This window comes from Chlorocebus sabaeus, chromosome 1, assembly GCF_047675955.1.
Source record: "Chlorocebus sabaeus isolate Y175 chromosome 1, mChlSab1.0.hap1, whole genome shotgun sequence".
NCBI classification, from domain to species: domain Eukaryota; kingdom Metazoa; phylum Chordata; class Mammalia; order Primates; family Cercopithecidae; genus Chlorocebus; species Chlorocebus sabaeus.
In genome coordinates, this window is record NC_132904.1 from 71,558,402 (window position 1) to 71,570,426 (window position 12,025).

The window sequence follows — 12,025 nt, forward strand, 5'->3', positions numbered from 1 at the left end:
CTTCTTATTTGGGTAGACTATGTCAAAGGGAAGATTTGGGATTCAAGGGCTGCTGTTCATATTCTTTTGTCCCACCGGGTGCTCCCTTGATGTGGTGTTCTCCCGCTTCCCCTAGGAATGGGGCTTCCTGAGAGCTGAATTGTAGTGACTGCTCTTGCTCTTCTGAATCTAGCCACCTTGTGGAGCTACCAGGCTCTGGGCTGGTCCTAGGAGTGTCTGCAAAGAGTCCTGTGATGTGATCTATCTTCAGGTCTTAGAGCTGTGGCTACCAGCGCCTGCTCTGGTGGAGGTAGCAGGAGAGTGAAGTGGATTCTGTGAGGGTCCCTGGTTGTGTTTTTGTTTAATGCACTGGTTTTGTGTTGATTGACCTTCAGTCAGGAGGTGGCACTTGCAAGATCACATCAGCTGTGGTTTTATAGGAAGGATGCAAACCTGGTTAAGTATTCTGGTTTCTCAGGCGGTAGGCAGGGCCAAAGAGCTTCCAAGAGATTATAACTTTTGTCTTAAGCTAGCAGGGCAGGTAGAGAAACACCACCAGGTGGGAGCAGGGATAAGTGTGTCTGAGCTCAGCTTCTCATTTGGCAGGGCTTGCTGTGGCTCCTGTATCATATGGGGGTGTGGTTCCCTGTCCAATGGAGTTATATTCCCAAGGGGATTATGGCTGCCTCTGCTGAGTCACTAGGGAAGTGGGGGAAAGTTGGCAGTCTAAGGCCTCACCTTGCTCCCATGCAGCCCACAGTGCTAAAGGCCAGCCTCACTCCCACTGTGCCCCCACAACAGCACCATGTCTATTTCTAGGCAGCCAGTGACCTAGGCTGAGAATTTGCCCCAGACCACGAGCCTTCCTGTTGAGAAACCAAGCAGACTCACAGTTTTTTGGCATCTCTGGGAGCCTGCATTGGTGATCCAGTTCCTTCAAAGGCTGTATAGATTCTCTTGGCTTTCCTGGTATGTTCCTGTGGTAGCTTTTGGAGCAAAAGTCTCCACATACTGTCCTGTCCATCTGAGTGGGAGCTGCAAGCTAGTCCTGCCTCCTATCTGCCATCTTTCCCCAGATGAGATATATTTTGATATACTTTCACATTCAATGTATTTGTCTTTGGATCTAAAATGAGTCTTTTATAGATAGTATATAGCTGGATAATACCTTTTAAAAAATACATTCTTCTAATTTCTGCTTTTTAACTGGAGAGTATAATCCATTTACATTTAAAGAAATTACTGGTAAAGAAGGGCTTGTTTCTGCCATTTTGCTATTTGTTTTTTATGTTGTATCTTTTTTTGTTCCTTAATTCCTTCATTACTGCCTTCTTTTGTGTTTAGTTGGTTTTCTTGTAGTGTGCCATTTTGATTCCCTCCTCATATTTTTTTTCTGGATATTTCAAAGACACTTTCTTAATGGTTACCCTAAGAATTACAACTAACATTCTAAATTCATAATAATCTAGTTTGAATTGATACCTGCTTAGCTTCAATAGCATACAGAAAGTCTGTGCCTGTACTGCTGTCTTCTCCTCCTTTATGTTATTGTCACAAATTACATCTTTAGAAATTGTGTTCTTGTTAACATAAATAATTTTTCTTGTATTCATTTGTCTTTTAAATCATATAGGAAAAAAGTTGTAAACTTTTTGGTTGTAAACCAAACATACACTAATACTGGATTTTTATATTTATCTGTGTAGTTGTCTTTACCAGAGATCTTATCTTTTTTCTTTATGTGGCATCAATTTATTGTTACTGTCCTTTCATTTTATCCTAAAGAACTTTCCTTAGTATTTCTTATAAGGAAGGTCTGCTGGTGATGAGCTCCCTCAACCTTTGTTATCTCCCTCAACCTTTGTTATCTTAATTTCTATTTCATTTTGAAGAATCATTGTACCATATATAGAATTATTTGTTGACAGACTTTTTTTCTTTTATCACTTTAAATATATCAATTCACTGCCCTCTGGTCTCCATGGTTTCTGATGAGAAATCAGCTGTAAATCTTCCTTAGGATCCCTTGCATGTGACTATTCAGGTCTCTCTTGCTGTTTTCAAGACTCTCTCTTTGTCTTTTGACATTTGATTATAATGTATATTGGTATGAATGTCTTTGAGTTTCTCCTATTTGAGGTTTTTTGTTTAGCTTCTTGGATGTGTAGGTTGATGTCTTTCAGCAAATTTGGGAAATGTTTGGCTATTATTTCTTCAAATATTCATTTTGTACTTTTCTCTACTCTCCTTCTGGTACTCTCATAATGCATATGTTGGTATGCTTGATGATGTATCACAGGTCTTGTAAGCTCTGCTTATTTTTCTTCATTCTTTTTTCTCTCTGCTCCTCAATTGGGTAATCTCAATTGACCTATCTTCAAATTCACTGATTCTTTGTATTGCCTGCTCAAATATGCTGTTGAACCCACATAGTAAACATTTTCACTTCAGTTATAGTTTTCAACTCCATAATTTCTACTTAGTTCCTTTTTATAATTTTTCTTTCTTTATTGGTATCCTTAATTTATTGAGACATCTTTTGGTTTTATTTGTTTCTTTGTTCATAGTTTCCTTTAACTCTTTGAACATACTAAAGACAAGTGTTTTAAACTCTTCATCTAGGAAGCTCAATGTCTGAGCTACCTCAAGGATAGTTTTTGTTAATTTGTGTTTTCTGTAAATGGGTCATATTTTCCTGTTTTTTCTTTGCATGCCTTATAAATTTTTGGTTTAAAACTGGACATTTTGAGTATTCTAATGTGGTAACTCTGGAAATTAGATTCTCCTCACCCTCCCCAGAGTTTGCTGCTGTTGTTTGTTATGTGCTACCATCATCTTTTTCTTTTGTGACTTTTTCAAACTGTTTTTGGCAAAGACTGTATTCTTTGTTGTATATGGTCACTGAATTCTATATCTGTTAGTTCAGTGGTCAGTCAGTGTCTTGAAAGAGATTTCCTTAAATGCTAAAATGTAGCACCTCTTTCTTCATGAAATACTCCATGGTTGTTGTAAGTTTTTTTTCTTAATTGGATCCAGGGTTCTAAAAAAGTTTGATTCTGTTAGTTTTTGCCAACTCCATGGTTGCTTCAGTAGAGAGACCAATTCTTGGCACTTTCTATTTCATCATTCTCAGTGATGTTACTTGGTTGATTTTTTTAAAGCAAATTACTTGATTGGACTCAAACTATAAGTTTGGTGTTGCTTGCAGTCAGTTGTAACTAAAGTATCAATTAAGTTTTTTAAGACTTAGCTGCATGCTGCTTTGAGTTTTCCCCAGACACTCATGGTTCAGGGTCATCCCAGGAATGTAGGAAGAGTTTCTACATAGAACTCAATCTTCTCTCTGGTTCTTTCCTTTCTGGATGCCCTCTGGTCTCTGTGATTTCTGATGAAAACTCAGCTGTAAGTCTTCCTTAGGATCCCCTGCATGTGACTATTCAGGTCTCTCTTGCTGCTTTAAGATTCTCTCTTTGTCTTTTGACAATTTGATTATAATGTATCTTGGTCTACCCTGACTTCCCTACCCCATCTTACTGCTGACTTTTCAGGCATGATGGTTGTTCTCGTCTGTCTTCTGGTTCTTCTGACTTGAGGGACGCAGATTTTCTATTAAAGTGTTAGTCATTGTGCTTGGCATTATAACTGTAGTATGTAAAATCAGGAAAATCATCCTGCACTTATACTTTTTTTCAAGTTTTTGACATCTCTTTAGGCTCTTCCTGCTTTTTGTTGCTCTCCAGAATCTTCAAGTAGTTAAAAAAAAAAAATTTCCCCAGAGTTTATAATTGTTATCTGTGGGGAAGGGTGGAAAGGAGAGGAAGTCTGTTAGGAGCTCTCTCTACCATACCTATAGCAGAATTGATTAGAACAGGTTTGAAATCCAGTTCTGGTGCTTACTTGTTTATATGGCCAACCACAGTTAGTGCTTTCCTAAGAGAACAGGAATTTTTTAAAATTTTAATCATTTTCAAGTGTACAATATAGGGGCATTAAGTACATTCACATTGTTGTGTAATCATTACCACTATCCATCTCCAGAATTTTTACATTTTCCCAAACTGAAACCCTGCACCTATTAAATAACTTTTATTTTACTTAAGAGAAAAAAAAAGAACTTAGGTGAAACTAAAGAAACCAACGAACTTCAGATAAATGTATCTTCAGCTCAAGAGATGTTAACTCATTAGAGAAACATAAGGATTAAGAAATTAAAAGATTATGAAAAACACTGAGGTTGGAGTCTTTTTTTAAATTTCTCATTTCAATTTTAGAAGAAACAGTCATGCATGTATAACGTTTCTGTCAATGATGGACCACATATACAATGATAATCCCATAAGAGTATAATGGAACTGAAAAAGAAATTTTTTTGGAGACAGGGTCTCACTATGTTCCTCAGACTCGAGTGCAGTGGAGGCATCACAGCTCACTACAGCCTCAACCTTCCAGGCTCAAGCAATCCCCCCACCTCAGACTCCCAAGTAGCTAGGACTACAGGCACATGCCACCATACCTGGCAGATTTTTAAAAATTTTGTAGAGACTGCTTGTCACTATGTTGCTCGAGCTGGCCTCAAGTGATCCTTCTGCCTCAGCCTCCAAAAATGCTGGGATTACAGGCATAAGCCACTGCGCCTAGCCTGTAAAATTCTTATTGCCTAATCCCAGCACTTTGGGAGGCGGGTGGATCACCTGAGGTCAGGAGCTCAAGACAAGCCTGGGCAACATGGTAAAAACCCGTCTCTACTAAAAATACAAAAATTAGCTGGGCGTGGTTGCACAGGCCTATAATCCCAGCTACTCGAGAGGATGAGGCAGGAGAATCACTTGAGCCCAGGGCGGATGTTGCAGTGAGCCGAGATTGTGACATTGCACTCCAGCCTGGGTGACAGAGCAAGACTCCATCGGAAAAAAAAAAAAAAATTCTTATTACCTAGTGACATCATAGCCCTCATGATGCAATGCATTACTTATGTGTTTGTGGTGACGCTGGTATAAACAAAGCTATTGTGCTGCCAATCATATAAGAGTATAACACATACAATTATCTATATTATATAATACTTGATAATAGTAAAGGACTATGTTACTGGTTTATATATTTACTATCCTATGCTTTTTATCATTATTTTAGAACGTACTTCTACTTACTAAAAAAAGTTAACTATAAAACAGCCTCAGGCAGGTCCTTTGGGAGGTATTCCAGAAGAAGGACAGCTCAATGCATGTTACTGTCCCCTGAAGATCTTCCAGTGGGACAAGATGTGGAGGTGGAAAACAGTGATACTGATTATCCTGATGCCATGTAGGCCCAGGCTAATGTGTGTGTTTCTGTCTTAGTTTTGAGCAAAAACATTAAAGGTAAATAAATGTGTGTGTGTGTGTGTATATATATGTATATTTCTTTAGACAGAGTCTCATTTTGTCACCCAGGCTGGAGTGCAGTGGCGTGATCTCGGCTCACTGTAAGCTCTGCCTCCCGGAGACATGCCATTCTCCTGCCTTGGCCTCCCAAGTAGCTGGGACTACAGGTGCCCGCAACCATGCCCAGCTAATTTTTTGTTTTAGTAGAGACAGGGTTTCACTGTGTTAGCCAGGATGGTCTTGATCTCCTGACCTTGTGATCCGCCCGCCTCAGCCTGCCAAAGTGCTGGGATTACAGGCATGAACCACCATACCCAGCCAGTAAAAAATATTTTTTAATAGAAAAAAATTATACAACAATGATATAAAGATATTTTTGTACATCTGTACAGTATGTTTGTGTTTTAAGCCAAGTGTTATTACAAAAGAGTCAAAAAGCTTCTAAACATTTAAAAGTTTATAAAGTTAAAAAGTTATAGTAAGCTAAGGTTAATTTATTATTGAAAAGAAAAATATTTTTAACAAATTTAATGTAGCCTAAGTATACAGTATTTATAAACTCTACAGTAGTGTACTGTAATGTCCTAGGCCTTCACATTCACTCCTCACTCACTCACTGACTCACCCAGAGCAACTTCCAGTATCGCAAGCTCCATTCATGGTAAGTGGCCTATGCAGATGTAGCCTTTTCATCTTTTATATCATATTTTTACTGTACCTTTTCTGTTTAGATACGTTTAGACAGACAAATAGTTACCATTGTGTTATAATTGCCTACAGTATTCAGTATAGTAACACGCTGTACAGGTTTGTAGCCTAGAAGCAACAGGCTATGCCATAGAGCCTAGCTGTGTAGTAGGTTATGCCATCCAGGTTTGTGTAAGCACACTATGGCATTGCCTCATGATGTTGCCTAATGCATGTCTCAGAATATCTCTCTGACTTTAAGTGATGCATGACTCTGTTAACTTTGTACACTTATTCTCACTTTCCTTTGATCCTCAGAAATGTTAGTTATATCATTAATTTTATTTGGTCAAGGTTTAAAACATTGATTTCTACTGTGTAGTTATAATTCCCAAAGTTCTTTAGTCCTAGTTCTACATTTAAACAGATTTTGCAGTGCTCATAATCATTCATTTATCACTGCTTCTCTATTCCATAATGCTTTATTTTGACTTAACCATTGGTTTTCTGAATTTCTTTATGTAGTAGGTTTTTAAATGAAAAGCTCATAGGTGCCATACTTTCTGAATTCCTGAGAATATTTGCCTGTTGCCTTTGGGCTTGAATGACTTCAGAGACATTGTTCCACAATGTTGTGACATTGAATAATGCTGAGGAGAAGACTTTTCCTTCTGAAGTGCTTGAAATATTTTATCTTTATCCTTGAAGTTTGATAACTTAATCAAGGTATGTGTAGGTATTGATCTTCCTGCACCAATTATTCTTGAAATAAGAATAGGTACCCTAGAGTGCTGCAGAATTAGTTCTTTATTTCAAGGAACTTTTCTGCTGTTTATCTTTGAATACACTTTCCATTGCATTCACTGGGATTTCTACTTCAAGGATACCAAATAATCTTCTGGTAAACAATTTTCTTTTTACTTTTTATCTTCCCTCCATTTAGGCATTGGGAAGAAGGAGAGCCTCTCTCTTTTTTGTAACCTGGAAGTCATCAGTAAATTAATCCAAGAAACATCTCTATTAAATGAGTACATTTGTAAAACCAATCAACCAGCATCCACTGATGACCTGCTATTCACCATACAATTCATTCGGTCACAAGATTTAGCCCCTGTTCTGTGCCAGACTCTGTGCTGAGTCCCAAGGACTGAGAAGACTTACACCTGGTTTATTAAACTGTTCTTGCATTGCTATAAAGAAATACCCGAGACTGGGTAATTTGTAAGAGAAGAGGTTTAATTGGCTTAGGGTTCTACAGTCTGTACAGGAAGCATGGCACTGGCATCTGCTTCTGGGGAGGCCTTAGGAAGCTTACAATCATGGTGGAAGGTGAAGAGGGAGCAGGCATTGCACATGGCGGGAGCAGGAGCAAGGGAGGTAGGAGGTGCCACACACTTTTAAACAACCAGATGTCATGAGAACTCATTTACTATGGTAAGGACAGCACCACACCATAAGGGATCCACCCCCATGACCCAAACACCCCCGCTAGGCTCCCTACCTCCAATATTGGGGATTACATCTCAACATGAGATTTGGACAGGGACAAATATCCAAACCATGTCACCTGGTCTCCACCTCCAGGCCTTGCAGGGTAATGAGAGGACACAGGTACAATCAGAAGATGAAGCAGAATTGAGATGAGCAAGAGGCCCAAGAGCAAAGTAGGGGCCATACTCAAATAAGGCAGTTGATACAGATCTGAAGCATCAGATCTGTACGGGAATACAAGACCATCAGTGGGAAAGAGAATGAGGAGTCAGTATCTTCAGAATACTAGAATCAGGTTGGGAGTACAGGATGGGTTGGGACGAAGGCCTCAGGATGGTGGTGGTGAATGAGGCAATAGTGCTGGCTGTGTGGCCATGGGGCAGAGAGACCACTTCACAGGTACTTAGACTAAATTGTAGGTTTGAGTCTCCTGAGCCCTTCCCTTGTCCTCCCTCCACAGCGCTCTTGGGAGTATTTCCTCCTCCTGAGCTTTTCTCCATCAGCTGCTTTTCCTAGCAGCCTTGTCCTTGCAGCTGGTTCTGATTTTGTCTCCAGGTTCATCCATCTAGGCAACTTGGAGGCACCTTTCTTATACTTTCCTGTGGGAGAATGTCTATGGTGCTTGTGGGTGGGAGAAGGAAACAAACAAAATAATTTTTCTTTGCACCCCACCTTCTAAAGATGATGTCAGAAGTAAAGTCCTGAGTAAAGAAGAGGCTGGAGTCTGGGAGAAAAAGGACAAAAACATTAAGGAGTCTTGAAATCACACTGACTTTTCAAGCTGTGCTCTGCAGCTGTTCTGGTCCCTGTGATCCTGTCCTGGGTAGGACTCACCCTGACCTATCCTTTCTCCAGGGACAAAGTAGCTGGACTGTTGGGAAGATACAACAACTGATGTCTCTGAACCCTGAAAAAAGACAGGCAGAGGAGAGCTCTGCTGTGTATTAGTCAAAACATTTTTGGTTCCACAGGGTAGAAGTTCAGCTCAAACTAGCTGTACCAGTCTAGCAAATAGCAGAAAACAACTCTGACTGGTTTAATCAACAGATAATTTTACCAAAGGATATTAGGTATCTCACGAAATCTATATGGGGTCAGAGATCTGGGTCATATGTCTGAGCTCTACTTGCAAGGGAGGTTGGAAAGCAAGTAAAGGCTTCTTCAGTGGCAGGAGAAGGTGGGAAACTCCTCAAACATAGGAAGCTTCTGGGCAGCCAAGATAATGACAACGTCCAACACACCAGCTTGAGTAAACACAAAATTCATTTGTTCACTTAACTGGGATGTCCACGGGGACTGTTTGGCTTCTAATGTGGCTGACCCAAGAATTCAACCAATCATTCTGTTTTGCTCCATCTCTCAAAGATATTTTCCCCATATTGGTTTCATTCTCAGGTAAGTCCTTTCCAGAGTCACATTATAACTTTCATAGGCCCTTGGTACTTTTGCTTTTTGGGTTCCTCCCTCCATACAACAATATTAAAAATTACATTTTTACAGTTGCATGAGTATAAAGTTGAATATAATCCAGGCTGAACTGTATTTCTTTTTTTCTGATTTTAAAAGAGTTAAAACATTTTCATGGGCTCCTGAAAGTATAGTGGGCCCTAGGCACTTTTCTGCTGTCCCTAATGAATAACTCAGCCCTGGCTCTTTTCCCTGGATGGAGGAGTTGGTCAGTAGCAAATCCTGACTAACAGAGCTTACTCCATCCTTGCAGCTCCTGATCCCAAGTGATGAAAGTGCACAATTGTCTCTCGTATGAAGTATTGGCTCATTTGTGGAAGAATTGCTGCGTTCAGGACATGGGAATTTTCTAGTTAGACCGGGTCACGTGCCCATCCTTGAGGTGGTGAACGTGGTGCTGTGTGGTCACCAGCCCCACTGGAATCACACGGAGTTGGCGGAATTGCAGTTCCTAAAAACAAGAGCTGCTGGGCACACAGGAAAGTAATAGGTATCCACTCCAGCACCACAGTGAAGATGTTGCAGGTGGAGAAGAGGTTCACATCATAAATGATCTGACCTTACCAGGAAGTGACTGAACCATTTGGCAGCTATGACCTTCATGTAGGTTTGCCCCTGAGTATCATCTTGGAAGGTGCCAAGCACTTCCTGGCAAGTGGGCTGGAAAGTTTATTTATCTGTTCAGGTACCACCAGTGAATAGGTATAAAATCATAGAGCTAAAGATCCCAGACTGTTAGACTCTTAGACTTAAAATTTTAAGAATTTGGAATCATTGACACTTAGATTCTAAAGATTTTAGCATATTAGTCTCCAAAAATCTAAAATATCTAAAATCATGGAATTTTAGATTTTTACATTCTTCCCCTTGGAATCTTTGTTTCTAAATTTTAAAACTTTACAATCTCAAACCATAGACCTCAAACCTGAGAACTTTAGAATCTTAGACTCTAAGAATGGTTTTAACATAATAGAATATTAGGATATTTGAAGGAAAATCTTGAATCTCAGAATCTTGCCTTGGGGGTCATGTGTCTTCCAAATCAGAGAAGCTTGGGCTCAGACCCCTGGTCTCCTGACCCTAGAATCTCTGAGCTGTCAGGGACTTAAAGTCAGGAAAGAACCATATTTGGCAACTCAGACCTTTATAAGGAGGCACTGGGGTGGATGGTGAATTTACAGTCCCAGGGGTCAGTTTCTGTTCTGATTGTCCCATCTTGAACCTGACCTGATCCTTGCCCAGGTACCTCACAGTCTCCCTCAGAGCCTAGAGCCCGAATCTGCCGCACCCCCAAACCATGCCACCCCATCTTCTTAGGGCTGTTTCTTTTCTTTTTATGCCTAGGGTGCCCAAGCCTTCCCTGGTGACCACTCACATGAATAGGATCCCAAACTGGGCAGATGAGCCCATTGGAGAGGACAATAGGTTCCTTCCCCAGACCTTTTCCTAGGGCTCTCTGAGCTTTCTGGAGGCTAGGACTCCTTCTCTGAATATTATGCCTCTGGAACCTAGAGGAGTCATCCAGTAAGATACAGAAATGCCAGTGGAATCTCACAAGGCTCTTGCAAGGTGCCATAGAGCAACTGTTGGCTTTGTCTAGGGTCTGATATTCAGTAGCACCCTAATGTTTCCTTCATACTACTCAAGTCTGATAGCCACCTCTCCATAAGGAGCATTAATTAAGCAGCTTAGGGACAGAAAATTTCCCTGAAACTAGAGATTGTTCAAGACAATCTACTGAGAATAAAAGGTAACACAAAATAATATTTACTCCTTGATGTGGTTTGGATCCTGTCCCTGCCCAAATCTCATGTCAAATTATAATCCCCAATGTTGAAAGTGGGGCCTGGTGGGAGGTGATTGGATCATGGGGGTGGAATTCTCATGAATGGTTTAGCACCGTCCCCTTGGTGCTGTTCTCATCATAGTGGGTGAGTTCTTGTGAGATCTGGTTGTTGAAAAGTGTGTGGCACCTCCCCCCTCACTCTCTCTCTTGCTCCTGCTCTGGCCATGTAAAGTGCCCGCTCCCCCTTGGCCTTCTGCAGTGATTGTAATTTTCCTGCAGCCTCCCAAGAAGCCAAGCAGATGCCAGTATCCTGCTTCCTATACAGCCTGTAGAACCATGAGCCAATTAAACCTCTTTTCTTTATAAATTACCCAACCTCAAGTATTTATAGCATTGCAAGAATGGACTTAATACACTCCTGAAGGTTTTTCTGATGGTCATTAATTTGTTTTAAGCAGAAGTCTTCATAATTATATCTATGCATTTATAATACATATATATTTATTTATATTCTATGTATCAGAAAGATTTGAGATAGCTTTAGAAACTATAGACAAAGTTTTTAAAAAAGGAAAAAACATAACAAAAAATAATTTAGGAGGAGAGAGAAGAACAATTGATATTTTTAGGCACTTGAACAAGAGAGGTGCAAAAGATGAGGAAGCGGCTGAGTTCCTGTCAGCTAAGGCAAAAAAGAATCTAGCTGGATACGAAGCATTTCATTACCCAGCAAAAAAAGGAAAATAGTTTGCTTTTATGTAAAACATTTTTCTTCCACTATCTTTAAGGAGAAAGTTATTGGGCAACACTGAGTAATATTATGGGGATGACATTAAATTAATCAATTCTGCACAATAATATTAAAAGCTAATGCTTACTGAGTGCTAGCTATGTGCTTTCATCTGTTAGAAATGCAAACCCAGCTGGGTGCAGTGGCTCACGCCTGTAATCCCAGCACTTTGGGAGGCCGAGGTGGATGGATCACCTCAGGTCAGGAGTTTGAGACCAGCCTGGCCAACATGGTGAAACCCTGTCTCTACTAAAAATACAAAAATTATTCAGGTGTGATGGCGTATGCCTATAATCCCAGCTACTTGGGAGGCTGAGGCAGGAGAATCACTTGAACCCAGGAGGCAGAGGTAGCAGTGAGCCGAGATCGCACTACCGCACTCCAGCCTGGGTGACACAGCAAGACTCCATCTCAAAAAACAAAACAAAAAAAGAAAAAAAGAAAAGAAAAGAAATGCAAATC